The 16,236-nt window shown below is 42.1% G+C and overlaps 1 protein-coding gene across 3 annotated transcripts in view; it reads left to right on the top strand.

Moving 5' to 3' along the window:
- The window catches only part of SGCD (sarcoglycan delta), a 409,144-nt gene that overhangs the window by 101,175 nt on the left and 291,733 nt on the right, over positions 1 to 16,236 (top strand). The gene's annotated exons all lie outside the window — the stretch shown is intronic.

A 16,236-nucleotide genomic window follows, 5' to 3' on the forward strand; every position in this document is an offset into this window, starting at 1 on the left:
GATCTAGCTCCTTTCCATAGTTACAGAGCAGAATATTTTTTTCTATTTCCAAAAGTGATAGTTGCCAAGGTGAGTGTGTGTTTATGTGAATGCAGGCTAAGCACTGAGAATGAATTTGTAGACTAATACAATGGACTGTTTTTTTCATCCTTGCCCAGGGTAACTCCACACCACGAGACAGCAGAACTCTTAGTTCTCTTAAGGTTGTAGAACTCGTGTGACGTGCTCTACCCCCATCCTCCACCTCAGTCTCTTCCCTCCCAAACACTTGAAGACAGTCCCCTGGCCCTGGTGTATCTGGCTTTAGCTTCCTCAACCTCTTCCCATGGTAACATTGCAAAAATATTTTCTTCGATTTTGCCCTCAGCTTGACAGTCTTTTTTTTTTCTTCCAAAACCCAAGTCTTCCTTCTCTAGGTATTACTTACATCCTAGTTCAGTTTGAGTTCAGAGCACTGATGGACCGATCTCTATGGTTTGAATGGATTCAGATTAAAAATGTCCAATTAGTTCCTACCACGTGATTTGACATATAAAAATGTTGAGTATGTCATAAATGGAAGGGAAGCTATTTTGAATGTGAAGTGGATAATATATACATGAACCATGAGGGAAGTAACAATTGAAATTTGTTCTTATGGCATTTTTAGTAAGCCCAGCCCATTAGGAGGTTAGAGAATATTGGAAGAATACTCCATAATGTTCCAATGACCTCAAGTTACTAATTTTGTGTGAATTTCACGGGGCTGTTTCTTTGCCTGATATTTCTATACAACTTACGTAAAAAAAAAAAAAAAAAAAAAAAAAACGATTTCAGCTGAAGCCAATTTCTAATTTCAATTTCTCTCTTACAAAGAAACTTATTCTGCCTCTTCCCAGCATGGCCGGGCAACCGTGTTCAGGTTTCTGCCCAGATAAGAGATCAATGTGGTATTTCCATGGTGGCTTTTTAGAGAGATTCTTTGCTGTGTAATTGCCAAGACAGTTAGTTACAAGCTCCGGGTAGTATCTCTTAAAACTGAAAGCTCCTTCCCGCTGTAAGAATTGTGTTCCTCTTCAGTAGTGTCGACAAGATGGAGAGCCGTTTGGGATGTTATGAGTCTGAAATGGCTGTCTGTTGGTGATCCATGCTTCAAAGTGGTTATGATTCAGTTCTAATCAATTGACATTTATGGCTTTTAGGATCTAGACAGGGGCTTTCAATTCAGCTCAATCAGGGGTCCTCAAATAAGCATCTGTTATGTTTGTTTCCCGATGTCTTTCTTTCAAACCTGTTATTTCCCCTAAATCAAATGCTCAGTTCAGTAGAGCCTGAAAATTAAAAAAATAATAATAATAACAACAACTCCAAATGGTCCCAATGGGACATTTTACAGAAAACTGTTACAAAGAGGCACAAAGAAAGTGCACAGGGGGATTTAGAATCGAAATGGCCTAATTCCTCTCAAGCCCTCTAAGCTGTTATTCATAAAGAGGGTAATAACCCAGCTTAGATTACATAGTATGTTCATGGGTTCTCTCCTACGTCAGCTCAGTTGAAGCATTGTAATAACCAAGTTGCAGAACTTTTGGTGGTACGGCAGGAAGCGTAACACTTTGACAGCATTGATTTGCATCCTGACCCTGAATCTACAAACTCTCTAACCTTGGAAGAGTTGCCGATCTCAGATTAGCACTGGTTTCTTCATCCATCAATTGAGAAATTGTTTTATCCATACACAGATATTTAGTGAGCCTCTACTATGTGCCTGGTACTGCACAAATGGTTGGGACTGCAGATTTTTTAAAAATCAGGCCATATCCTTTCCCTTATGAAGCTTATCCTCTAATACGGCTTAACTGCAATTAGTATTTTTATTGTATCCCAGGCGTCTGCTGAGGCAAACTACCATTTGCTATTAAAATGAGACATAAACCTCCTATTAGGCACGCCTGGAGTAATTCAGCAGCCCGCTTGGTATCTTCATGAATTCACGGAGGAAAGAGATTTACTTTTATTCTTTCCATTTCTCATTCCAAATTCTTGCCTTTGCTATCTATATTAGTGCAGTTTATGAATGTTCTCACTGATAAACCATCCCGGTCTGTAAACTGGTCATTTTCCAAACCATCCATCCCCAGAATTCCACCGACACGAGGCTATGGGTCCAGCAAACTATTATATGTGATTTGGGATGACGGAAGTAGCTTGCATCACAAATTCCTTAAAATTTAAATATATTGTCTTGTTAGAAGGCCTTTGGCTGTGCCCCATCCTCCCCAGAAATTTCTAACTGGTTCCATATCTCTGCACAGTCTTCCCTCCCCGTATTGCTAAGCCCTTCTCTCCATTAGTCCAAGCGCCTGAAGCCTACCTGGCCACACACAGCAGTCTTCTGAGCATCCACTCACGTACACATACCCATCTTGTTTGGAGGGATTCTGGTACTTGTTAAAGTTACATTTTTCCCGCCCTCATTATATGGCCCTTGGTGTTTGGTACCCCAAGCGATTATCTTTTTTTTTTTATTTCACAACTGCTGACAGCTTTCTTCACCACAGTCAATGAACTTTACAAACACAGCTCAGCAGGACTATCCCTGGGACAAAAGAAACGCAGCCACACATGTGATCTTATAGTCCCCTCGCATCATCTTCACACTTGTGCAAGAGCCTCCCAAGTGGAGACGTAGTCTGGACGAGAGAGTGAGAGACCACGTGAGCAGACAGGTCACTTCTCAATAGCCATAGAGTTTGAATTACTTAGGTGGCCCTTAAGTAAACGAGAGTCTTCAGCAGTATGCACTTGAGGTTCTCAGTTGTGGCTAGAAAAGGCTCGTCATGAAATCACAGATGCTCCTTACAAAACCCGGGGAGTTCCGTCACTTGCTCTTTCTTGCCTTTGGAGAGTTTTCTGATTAGGCTCTGGTTCGAGGATAAATCCTAACACCCAATGAGCAAGGCTTTACCTGGCCCAGCACCTGAGATAAATGTGAAATCACAGTGAGTGCCCTTCAGAAATTACAGAGATAAATACAGCCTCATATTATGCTGGGCCAGGGAGTCCATGAAGTGCTTGGACTTACACCTTCCACCCGCCAGCTGAGAGTGTTTCATCAGCACTTCACTGATGTGGTTCCCAATGAAGGTCGGAAAGTTAAACGTATTGCCCAGCAGCCAGGGTTGATAGTTCATGTCTTGATCTTATCACCGGGCCTCTTTTTCCCATTCCAGTTGCTTTTTGAGGACTTAGAACTGCTCACACGGGGGACCTGTTTGCAGTGAGTAGGAACCTAAGTAAAAATAAAAATCGAGCTGTGTAAGGCAGAAACACAGCATTTGAAACACAGTTTTGCAGTTCGCTCCCCAAATATGGAATCTAACCCATCCGTTTCTGTCAGAATGATGTGACCCAATAGCAAAGTCGTTATTTTCTTTTTTTTCCTGTCTTTGGTTCCTCTTTCTCAGACATCAAAGTCTAGCCTGTTTTCAAACAGGCGCCTGTCGAAGGGATCCACTTTTGCTTTCCCACCTTCCCTTCAAATAGAATGATGGCAGCAGCTGTGTAAAGGAATCCACACGTGAATAGAGTCGCTGAATGCGAACATGCACCTAGATCCTTCATCTTCGTAAGCAAGATAACACAGTATGTTCTCATATCTCCAAATTCATGAACACCATAGTATAAGATTTCTTTGATTTCCTTATGTATAAAGCAGAGGATCTCAACAACAGCATTATTGATATTTGGGGCCAGGTAATTCTTTATTGTAAGGGTTATCCTGTGTGTGTAGGGTGTTAGGCAGCATCCCTAGCCTCTACCCCACTAGATTTCAGTAGCACAGCCCCCTGCCCAGTTGTGATAAGCAACGATATCTTCAGACATTGCCACCTGTCCCCTGTGGAGTCAATGACCCCCTTGTTCCGGTTGAGAACCACTGATGTAAAGTGAGGCTCACGTGTCCTTCTGTAGGGTGCTAGGAGGATTAAAGGGAGTTGTGTGCTAGTCGAGACCAAGAAATCTGCAAGTCGTGAAAACTGGGAGGTCGGCAGCATTCACCCACCAACGGATCGACCTGACTCAAACACCAAACTCATGACGCAGGATTAGTCTTAGCAAGAGTACGTTAAGTCCATTTCACAAAGGTCCTTAACAACAGTTGAACCAGGAGCTATCACACAGGCAAAGAGTACAGGTCTCCTAGTGTCTCAGGTACTCTGGATGTGCAGGCGTGCCTCGCATCTTACATCATTTCCTTTTTGAATGTCACAGTTTGGATTGTATACATGTGCTAAAAAATAATGTTGAAGAGTTGGGGAAGAGAGAGGGAGGACAGCCTCTCAAGGGGAGAGCCCCAAGACACAGGGGTCACCTAGGCACAGGCTGAACCTCAGCATCCTTATATGAACTCCCTGGTTCTACCCCAAGCTGGGTTTGCATCTTGACTCTGAGAGCCACCTAACTGTGGAAACTTGGCAGGTTGCTTTACTGTTCTGTGCCTCAGCTTCCTCCTCCGTAAAGTGGGGATATTAACAGTACATCTCTCATAGAATTGTAGTGAGGATTACATAAAATAACATATGAAGAGTGTGTACCTGCTCCATGTCACTCAATTAACCTTAGCTAATAGGATTATCATTGTCATCATCATCGTCATTGTCATTATAATGAGAGTGTGAAATAGATTTATTTTGGATGGCAGGTGCAGAATGTTGAGTTAATCACACTGTTCAGGTCGTGACCCGTTTTTATGATGGATCTGTACAAGGTTCTACTCTTCAGTTTGTATTTACTTCCTTTCATTCTCGTATCCTACGTCCACCACCCTTCCCCCCACCATAGAAAATCATTCTAATGTATTTATTGAGTATCTTTTTCTGCACGTGTTCTTACAAAATACATATTGTTTTATATGCTCGTATCTTTAATTTACACGAGCAATATTATGCTATGTCTGATTTTTCATACTCTTTTCACTCAGCCTGTTGCTGCTTGTTCCTATAATCCTTCGCAGTTAACATGATGGTCCGTGATGTACACCAAGCATTTTACTTTTGTATTCTCCCGTTGATAAGAACCCAGATGGCCTCCAGCTCTCCACAAGTAACACAACAGTGAATGTCGTCATACATAAACCCTTAAGGTAACATGAGAGGATTTACTTGGAGTATACACTGTTCACCCATTCCTGTCAAACAGAAACCGAAATACGAAAGCATTCCAAATTTTCAGTCTTACCACACTGATATCACTGTTGCCTGCGGTTTCGTTCAGAGCAATCACGTCAGTATATGAAGAGGACGACAGTGATAACTGCATCTGTTTATTGCGTGTTTTTTATATGCTGGATGTTTTATATGTTGGGGGTCCCCCAAACCGCCCTCAGGTTCGTTAAGGCTCTAAGAGAACTCCCAGGAAGGACTCAGCGTATAGTCACACTCATGGCTGGACGTTAATTCAGAAAATGATACCAAACGCAATCCACAAAGCAAAAATGTGCACAAGGGGAAGTCCAGAGGAAACCAGATGCACACAACCAGAGTCCTGTCGCCGTGGAGTCGCACCAGACGCACTTCATTCTCCCAGCAACGAGCTGTGACAGCCCTTGTGAAATGTTGCCAAACAGGGAAGCTCATTAGAGACTCTGCGTGCAGGGCTTTTACTGGGGCTGGTCACGTAGGCAGCCTGTGCCTGGGAGGCACCAGAATTCCAGAAGGAAAGCAGCTGTACAGCATAAACCGTGCTGTTTATACAGTTTGGGAACAGCGAGCCATTCTTATCAGTTCTGGGAATGGTGGGAAGCCCCTCACATTGAAGTTCGCAGATGCCAGCCAAGGGCCATCCTTACAAGCGGGCCTGTTAAAGGATAGCAGTCAGGCCCAGCCATGTTAACTCTTCTCTGCCCACTTATTTTCATTACCTGCCAGTGCACACAATGGCAGGAAAGCAGATGAGAACATTCCCTTTTTAAAATGAGGACGCTGAGGCTTAGAGGAGTTAAGTAACTTGCTCCAGGTCACTGAGCTAAAGAGAAAAAGAGCCAAGATGTACCCCAGTCTTCCTCGAAAGCCATCTCGTTTTTCAGCTGCTTTCAAAAATTGACAGGTATCTCTGCCATTAATTTAGGTTTGTCCCTAGTAATTAGACACACCAGATTTGACAGTCTGTTTCTTTGCTGAAAATAGCTTGACCTGTTATTTCTTATTTTGGAAGCCATTTCTGGGAATAACCTTAAGTAAAATTGACATAAGTACAGGGCATAGCCGTTGCTACAATCCTGAGTAAGGACCACTTTTCTTAGACTACTTAGATGATGTGTATCTTGAACCACAGAGAGCAAAAGCTAAAATATTTCTAAAACAACACATAAAAAGTTGGTTCAGGGTTTCCCTGGTGGCGCAGTGGTTGAGAGCCCGCCTGCCGATGCAGGGGACACGGGTTCGTGCCCCGGTGCGGGAAGATCCCACATGCCGCGGAGCGGCTGGGCCCGTGAGCCATGGTCGCTGAGCCTGCGCATCCGGAGCCTGTGCTCCGCAAGGGGAGAGGCCACAACAGTGAGAGGCCCGCGTACCGCAAAGAAAAAAGTTGGTTTAATTTCTAAGTTGCAGTCAATTTAGAAAATAAATGGTGTCTCTTTTCTGGTTGAGAAAGAAGAACTACTGGCCAGATTCTAAGCACTCAGCATCCACTGTCCTCATCATAGATGCGGACCCCAATGCGTGCAGATGTTAAACTTGCCAGATGCTACCTAATTAGTAAATGGTGGGACAGGGATTTAATCCAAGCAGATGCCAAAGCCATGTCTTCCTACCATGTGCTTTACTACCCTCCCCCAAACACTATTCTCGTGGTGATGCAGGGCAAACCAGGATGGAGAAACAAATCACCATGAAGTAAGCAGGAGAACGAAGGACCAAGTTGGCAACTGACCCACCTTAAATCCCAGCTCAGCAGTGGCGTGGCGAGTGAGCGTTTATGCCTTGGTGCTGTTGTTTCTGAAACGAGGCTAACCTTCCCTGCGCTACCAACTGTACAGTATTGTTGTGGAGATCAAATAGGACAACAAGTGTAGAAGTGATTTGAACATTTTAGAAGGGCTTATATCAGATATGGTTCCTTTAGTTGCATGTGTCTTTGAGCACAAAGGTCTTTTATCGGCATAAAACTGAAAACTCTGGGAGGAGGTCTGTCAACGTGGGAAGCTGCATAAAAGCGCTGAAACAATGCTAACACAAGTTCCTTTCTCCCTGGCCAGCTTTCAGGCTCCTTTTTCCTTCATGGAAGCCCCTTTCTCAAAAGCATCTCCCCTTTTGGTTACAAGGTGGGCATAGCAGTCACTGACCTTGCTGTCTCTGCGTGCCAAATATCTCAGGAAAGACAGGGGCAGTTTCTGATAGAGCTCAAAATGAGATGCCCAGATTTAAGTCTTATTGCCTGTGATTGGCGTCAGTTGGGTAACACGCTGGGTTTTAAACCATTCACTGGTACCAGGAGGTGCCTAATGCTCATTGACTATGCCCAGGCCACGATCCCACCCTTGTAGCTGAGGGTGGAACCAACACCATCAGAACCACTTAGAAAGGCAGTGTAAAAGGGTTGGTCTCCAAGTGGTGATTACACTGATAATGAAATCCAGTGACATCCTAGCAATGCTATATGTACATAATCTTAAAACATCATAGATCTAAGAAAGCAGTGAATCCCACAACCTGGCTGGTATGTAACAGGCAAAACTGAGATGCTCATTTCTGAACATTGCATTTAGGGCAGAGGGACGGCTCCCCACAGACTCACACCATTGATTAAACATGCAGACGGAAATGCATTTCAGCAGTGCAGGAACTCCCTCTTTCTCCAATCTCATTTAAGTCTTTATTTTTCAGCTCTTGTCATATTGGCCCACTTAGGAAAGGGTAACTATATAAGGTAATTACAAAGATAGTATTTAATTAGTTTCGGTTTCGAATCAAGGTATTTGCTGCAAACCTGGCCAGCCACGCTGATGGACAGTAATGAATGAGCCTGAGATTAAAACATCTGTCACTGTCAAGCAGGGTCGATTCAGGGTGGGGATTGGCTCATCACCGGGAACGTGATGATGGCCACAGAAAGCCAAATTAGCCAAACTTAATGTTCCCCTAATCATTAGGCGATTGAGCTGACAGTGATGGGTCGCAAACATGCACCAATGAGCAGTAATGAAGTTGCTACCAGATCAGTTCAGCATAGGTTTTTCAGGCTAATTAGCTAGACAAAAATGTTAATTTAATCAAAGAAACATGTATTCATTAAAGGTGTGTAAGAGCTGGAGGAGAAAATGGGCTCAGTCATTGAGGAGGTAAAATTATAGCTGCCAAGGAAGTCATCTCGGCTTTAAAAAATCATTCCTCAATTTACTGTATCTCTTTAGAAAACAGTCTGGTTGCACTTAAAGGGTTGTCACGTGGTCTTTTTTCTTCAGATCTGATTATTGTAAAGGAGAGATCATCCGCAGAGCAATGTATAATAAAAGGAAATGCTTATCTCATTTTATCCCCAGAGGATTAATTAATTCCTCTAGAAATGTTCTTTTACTTTGATTCATGGACTGTCAGAATCGAAACAGTTCTTGGGGATTATCTGATTCAGGCCATTCTCTTTTCAAGAAGAAAAATGACACACAGAGAGGCTCTATCACTTGCTCAAAGCCACACAGCTTAGCACCTTTTAATTTGTGCCTTGTGTAGTCGATGGAGTGTAACATGTGAATTAAGTATTGCAAGAGGTATTTCCCTTCTTTGTCACTAAGCTAAGGACATCCACAGACATTTTTACAGAGAGACGTTTATCTCGAAAGATTATGATCTAGCTGTACTTATAATGGTGAGGAAAATGAAAAATCTATATGATGGACAGATATAATTTGACTTTACTTCTTGGCATAGGAGGATACATGTGAAAGGGCTAGAATTAATGAGTGCTGTTTAGATATCAGCTCTTGCTACATCAAGTACTAAAATGATTTTCTATGTATGATCTTGAATATGTCTTTGGCAAGGGATATGCTGATATAGGCATTCCTTTCCAAGTTCTATGTCCTATTACCAGCATGTGTCACCGGAGTCCAATTATGCTAACATCCATGGGTTATGAACTGCTTTATAAATTAATTTATCCATTCCTCCATCCATTTATTAATCCTACAGATATTTCTGAAGATGCTTGAGGTGGGAAACATTGTTCAATTTAAGTCTTTGGAGAATTCTCTGTGGGTTGAGAGGGAGACCCTTGGCTCCCATTATTTGCCTAAGGTATTTTCTGTCCCAAAGCCTTCAGTCCTCCTCCTGAGGTGCAATTCTGTTCATCTTCCAGTGCTTATTTGAAGATAAGCACTGGAAGATGAATACTTAGAAGAAATAATAAGTAGCCATCCCAGGCTCCCACACCAAGTAAGAACCCCTCCCATGTGCCCACCCCAGCACCATAAGCCTGTATTTATCATGGCAGCTGTCACTCAGATTTAATCTGCCTGATTTCCTGCCTCTCTCACTAGAATACAGTTTCTCAAAATGTGATCCCGATACCACTCATATCCAAATCACCTGGACTGTTTGTTAAAAATTCAAATTTGTTGGCTGTTCCCCAGAGTTAGTTAGAGGGGAAGAGGTTTAAAGTGCATTTCAGCAAGTTTCTTAGATGATTCCTATACATTATGAGGTCTGAAAGCACGGTCTTATCCTCTCACAGCTCCTTTAAGAATGGACATGCATGTAAAGTACTCAATATGCATTTATGGAACGAATGAATTAATAAATAAGTGAATCCTGATCATAAGAAGTAAGTAGTGAGGTCATGTAGCAAGAACATTCCTAAAGACTTTCACTTCTAGCTTTGCTAGTATATGATCCCATTTCTTATCTCTGATGCTGCAGAAGCTTATTTAGAAGTAATAAAATTCTGAAAGTTAAAAGGTTCTTTGAAGATCCTCCAATCCACCACTGTGGCTGAGATAGCAGATTGAAAGAGACTTGCCTAAGATCACAGAGCACATTAATGGCAGAGGCTGCATCAGAGCCCATGCTTTCACTGAAGTTCATCACCTTTCCTATTACACTGTGCTCCCACTGCTGTGGTTTACCCGGTGAAGGAGCAAACTCTTCTTGTTGCTGTACCTCTCAAGGAGAGATTTAAACTCTCTCCCATTTCATAAAGAATTAGAAACTTATGAAAGTTGTGATAGTTCCCAGATAACTAACATCCATCCCTCCTAGATATTCCTCCTTTATAGCTAAGCAATGCAGCCCAGTCTAGTTTATGGAGAGGTTCTTATCAAAATGTCAGGGTGCTGTTGCTTTCGAGCTGTAACAAACAATTGGGAAGTCGAGTTTCATGGAATGGGAGCACATCATGGTTTGAACTGCCACTTATTCCACTGTGTTCCGTATTTTATTCACTCCCGTTCAGGCATCACGATTTTTGCTACAGTCAAATACCAAACATTTTCGTTTGAATGAACTTTTATAAGTTGGATTCACCCTGAATGGTAGTATTTATGGACTCTCAAGTTTGATGTACTCGTTTTTTCTCATACCTATTTTAAAGTATTATTTTAAATGCCATCCTTGAATGTCATCTTACGTATAATCAGTCATCCATGCTTCACACTTTGGGATACGACATCCTCATTATTTTAGTTGGGTTCTCTGATCTCCCATTACACGCCAAAGAGGACTATTCCCAAACTTCGGGAAGAAATTTTTATGGTCAAATTTAAGTGAAATTAAATGAAAGAGTCATCTTAAGTCCTTTGCAGTATTGTGTCTGGCAAGGCACATTTGACAGTCTTCTATGTGAATATCATGCCCAGAGCTATTTGGTTATTTTTAAGAAATGACAGATGACACAAAGGTTGCTAAGGTAGAAATTAAAGTTTCTTTGTATGTCTGGCAAATTTTATAGCATATAAAGGCTGTTTCATTGCTGTGATTAAACAATGCCAACTGTTGCATTAGCATCTAAATTTTATATCATTCTTAAGAAAACAAAGTCCTGGTAACAGATGGAAATGATTGATATTTATCTAGAAACAAAGGGAAATCCCAATTTTACCAGTAGATGTTTAAATCTGGGCCAGAGACGGAGGGGCAGTTCAGGGAAATGAAGGAGGTATGTATATTCCAAGAGTGACGTTAGCTATCGTCTCTCCATATACACAGACACATACACAGACACACGTATACATAGAGAGATAGGTATATATAGATATATATAGACATATAGAGATGTATAGATAGATACAGCTAGAGATATATGAGTAAAAATAGGTGTGTGTGTATAAACACACAATGTATTTTTTTAACTTCTGGAAATGATAACCTAGTTAAAGTTTTGGAATCATCTCTTTGGACTCGTTACAAGGGGGTGTTTGAATAAGCACTCCAGATTGTTTCTAGCTGCACATTTTCTAGGCTTGAAGCAGAGAAGCTCTGAGAAACCTTGCAGCCTAAAGAAAATTACATTTAGAGGGTCCGGCACCTTATGCCTAAGCGTGCTACCTAGAGGATGTGTCGCATCGGGAAGGCTGGCTTTGCAACCTGCAAATGGTAGCACACTCGAGTGGGAGCTTAAGGACCTCCGTGAGGGTTTTGAATTAGGAGAGCGTATTTGTCAGATTTAGGGACAGTAGGAAATCGAGCATTTTTGGAAAACCATAAATGAGTTAATGTAGTGTTGAGGACAAGCTGTGAACTGGCCTCTCACAGGAGGTTTGTAGTAATAACCTGCTATAAAAATTACCACTGCCTTTCCAGCAGTTCTCACCATATGCTTCTGCTCCGAGAGCTGGCATTCTCTGGCAGTCACTGTAGCTTCAGGACCTATTATTCTGTGAGGTGGACTTTGGCTCCGTTTTCTGTGTGCTTTCAGGTGGGCAATTTGCAGCGAGGGAGGGAGGCCTGTGGGGAGGTAAGTAAAGGTCGGAAAGATCTTGTTCAAAAGGTAGTTTTCATGGGTAACAGCAAGGCGACCATAGCTGGAGAGGCGTTGATACTTCTGAATGACAGAAAGGAAAGTTCCCCTCAACTCCTACCCCTCCCAGGAAGCTTTCTTTCACTCCTCCAGCTCGCGCTGTGCTCCCCTCTTTATATAATTCTGGAGTACTGTAATCTCTAGTGCGATACTTAGCAATTAGTCCCCTTCTACCATGTCATTTGTCTTCTCCATTCCTCATGGGGAACCCTCATCAAATGGTGTCCCATTCTCTACATTTTAAAAAGTCTTTTGTACCCTTTATAGCACCTTGTTTAATTATGACAGCTGAATAGGCTCATAATAATGATAGCTGCCGTGGAAATCACAGTAATAATAATGGTCATAACAACTTACATTTATTGAATGCATTTTAGGTGGCAGACACTTTCCAGACACTTTAGGTTGAAGCTTTCCAGGAATTGACTCCTGATTTAATCTTTCAACAACCCTAAGGGGGTTACTTTTATCTCCTTCATTGAGGACAAGAAGTGTTAAGTAAGTTGCCCAAAGTCAGAGTGAATCCTCAAGCCCAGGCGATCTGCCTGCACAGGCCCCTCTCCTAACCTCTGGGCCCTCTTTCCGCGGGTGGTGGAAACTAAGCTGACTCTGCCTTCTAGAGAAGGTAGACTGCTTCAGGCACCGTCCCAAGTACCTTCAAGGTATAAACCCATTTAATACAGTAACCCAATGAGATGGGCACCCTTCCCCGTCCCCATTTCCACTGGAGGAAACTTAGGTTCAGAGAGGTTGTTAGTGACTCAATGTCATGCAGCTAGTAAGTGGAACACCCGGGGAGCCTGTTCTCTTAACCACTGTTAAGACATTGTCTTCAAGACATATCTGAGATTCACCTGGGTGGTTTACACCTATTATTTACTTGAAGAATCCTCCTTGGGGAGGCTCGCCCCTTTCTCAAGACGAATGGATTGTTCCTGGTTTTCTTTCTTGATCTAGGGTAGTGTTTCCCAATCCTTTTTTCATTATTGTCCCCTTGCGGATCCTGCTTCTGTCTTTATTCATCATCATGCCCTCCCAACCAGGAAGTGTTACTACGATAGATATACTATGTATCTGTTTATATGTTATATGTATATCTTTGCTTTAAGCATGAAAAGAAGAAATTTTAACTACCAAGAACTTATTTTCATCCCTATTTGGGGGTGATATACTTTACAGCCCCAATGGTAATCCATGGGTGAGTCTTTCTGGGGTCCCATTTTAAGCTGTTCGGCAGGAGCTTTTGAAAAGCGAAGAACAGTAAAATGTTGATTAAACTAAGAGCTCACTGTGTAGGATGCTACACTTAATTAGCCAGGAATCCTTCATGTCTGCATCCTACTTGAATACCGTGCCTGGTTGTATCAGATTGCTTGGGAAGAGATAGAAATGAGCACGATTTGCCTTCCGTGCCTTCCACGCAGTCTTTTGAGGCCCGGAACTCATAGAAGACCCATCCTGCAGAACATCAGTTGCCCTTTTTGTTGACATAAAATTGACATCAACTAAAATTAAGCATTTTAAAGTTAACAATTCAGTGGTATCTAGTATATTCAAAATATTGTGCAGCTGCCCTCCCCCTGCCCCAGAACATTATCCTCATCCCAAAAAGGAAACCCTGCACCCAGTAAGCAGTCACTCTCTGTTCCCTCAGTCCCAGCACCCACCAATCTGCATCTGTTTCTATTCATTTGCTCTTTCATATACTTCACAGAAATGGAATCATATACTAAGTAGTCTTTCGTGTCTGGTTTTCTAAACCTAGCATATTGCTTCATTCATGTTATAGCACAGATCAGTACGTCATTCCTTTTTATGGCTGGATAATATTCCTTCTTATGACTAATGCCACATTTTGTTTATCCATTTATCAGTTGATGGACACATGGCTTGTTTCCACCTTATGGCTATTAGGAATAATGCTGCTATGAATAATTTGTTTGCAGATTTTTGTGTGGGTATGTGTTTTCAATTTTCTGGGGTATTGAGTGCAATTGATGGATCCTATGGTAACTCTAATTTTAACATTTTGAGAAACTGTCAAACTCTTTTCCATAGTGGCTGTACCATGTTTCATTCCCACCAGCAACGTAAAAGGGTTCCAGTTTTCCCACATCCTCACCAACACGCATCATTCATCTTTTATATTATTGCCATCCTACTGTGTGTGAAGTGATATCTCATTGTAGTTTTGGTTTACATTTCCCTAAAGACTGATGGTGTTTAAGATTAATGATGTTGAACAGCATTTCATGTGTTTATTGGCCATTTGATACATCCTCTTTGGAGGAATATCTTTTACAATCTTTTCCTCCAGCCTCCCATTTTAAAAATCAGGTTGTCTTTTTTTTTTTTTTTTTTTTTTTGCGGTACGCGGGCCCCTCACCGTTGTGGCCTCTCCCGTTGCGGAGCACAGGCTCCGGACGCGCAGGCTCAGCGGTCATGGCTCACGGGCCCAGCCGCTCCGCGGCATGTGGGATCTTCCCGGACCGGGGCACGAACCCGTGTCCCCTGCATCGGCAGGCGGACTCTCAACCACTGCGCCACCAGGGAAGCCCCAGGTTGTCTTTTTAGTGTTGTAAGAAGTCTTTATATATTCTAGATACTAGACCTTAATCAGATATATGATTTGCAAATATTTCCTCCCAGTTTATGAATCATCGTTTTACTTTCCTGATGGTGTCTTTTGAAGCACAATAATTTTTAATTTTGGTAAAGTACAAATCACTGACTCTTTTCTTGCATGTGCTTTTGGTGTCATATTGAGATACATTAACATTTTAATGGGCTTTTTGCAGCTATTAAACTCTTAACCCTAAAGGATTGAAACTTTAATCGATTTCGGGCCCTGTAGTAGGAGGGGTCAATACAGGTTTTGGTGGGAGTGGAATGTCTTTTGCAGGACATCTGCAGGAATATCTTTCAAGTCAACACATCATCAGCCACCTACTCTGAACATAGTAAAGCCACTCTGAGAACGCAGGAAATGAACCTCTAACAAGTATAGCATGCTGGTCATAGGTATAGCTTTGGAGGCAAACAGACCTGAATTTGAATCCATCACTTACTTGCTAGCTGTGTGTCCTTAAGCAAGTTAATAAACCTCTCTTAGTTTTCTTGTTCTGTAAAGCAAAGATGGTAATACTCTCCTTCATAAGGACGGTTTGTAAATAGCTTAATACAGCATGTGGTACATACTGCATACTTGATAAATGCAATTGTTGGGTATGTTAATAATTATCACTTTATTAATTAGTATATATGGTACAAAACCAAAACGAATGATTATTCCCACATTCAGTGCTTCTGCATTATCTACGCAACAGTTCTTCTTTTAATGTGACTAATTGAAATATGATTGCACAGATAAGCCTGCATTTGCAGTCGCAATTTGCCACTGCCGTGTAGCTCAGTCTTTCCTCATGGGTTGTATAATGAGACACCTATTGGTCACCTGTATAAATGCAGGGACAGTTCCCCTAGAAACGTTTGTGGAATCCAGCCAAGGCGGTTTCCTCACCTCAATCCCGTGCAATTGATTACTAGGACGTCATCAGGCCTTGGGGTTAATTTCATGCACTCTCTGAGTGCTGCAAATGGGTAAATCGCTGACAGTCACCCAAGTTACAAATGGCTGGTTTGGACGGAAGGAAGGACTCTTGTGACTCTGTGCACTGTCAAAAGAGCACTTTCCTCACTGTGAAATTAACTCCTTATCCAAGGAGGGAGCTAGCAGGTTATGTGTGAGAGTTGGAAGCTTCCAAATCTGGCAGTCCACTTCAGCCCCAAATAATGGTGCACTTTCTGGGGTGGCAGGAACAATTTAACAGGGTTCAGTAGGACAAAACACTAGATTTAGCTCAAACGGTGGCAGCAGCATTGTTTCTTCGGAGGCAGGGGTGATTGAATGTAATTCTTCTAAGAAATGGTGTATTGTGTTTCTTTGAGCTAATGAAATTTATGCTGATCAGTTGAGTGTGTTCTGCAGGTGTGACTGTGTTAAACAGTAAGGATTCTAAAGATGCTCTTAACCCTAGGAGTCAGGCTAATAGCATACAAAGCATCGAAATGGAATTGGAGTACCCTGTTTTAAACCTCTACCATACCCCATCTCTGGACCTTCCAAATATCTCTGCATCTCCGGAAGTCTGTTTTCATAACTGCAATGGGAAGATTGGAGTGAAAAAATTCTTTAGGTGGTTGTTAAATTATTTCATTTTTCAACAGCAATGCATAGGCACCGTAGGATAA

Source organism: Tursiops truncatus, chromosome 3, assembly GCF_011762595.2.
Source record: "Tursiops truncatus isolate mTurTru1 chromosome 3, mTurTru1.mat.Y, whole genome shotgun sequence".
Classification (NCBI taxonomy): domain Eukaryota; kingdom Metazoa; phylum Chordata; class Mammalia; order Artiodactyla; family Delphinidae; genus Tursiops; species Tursiops truncatus.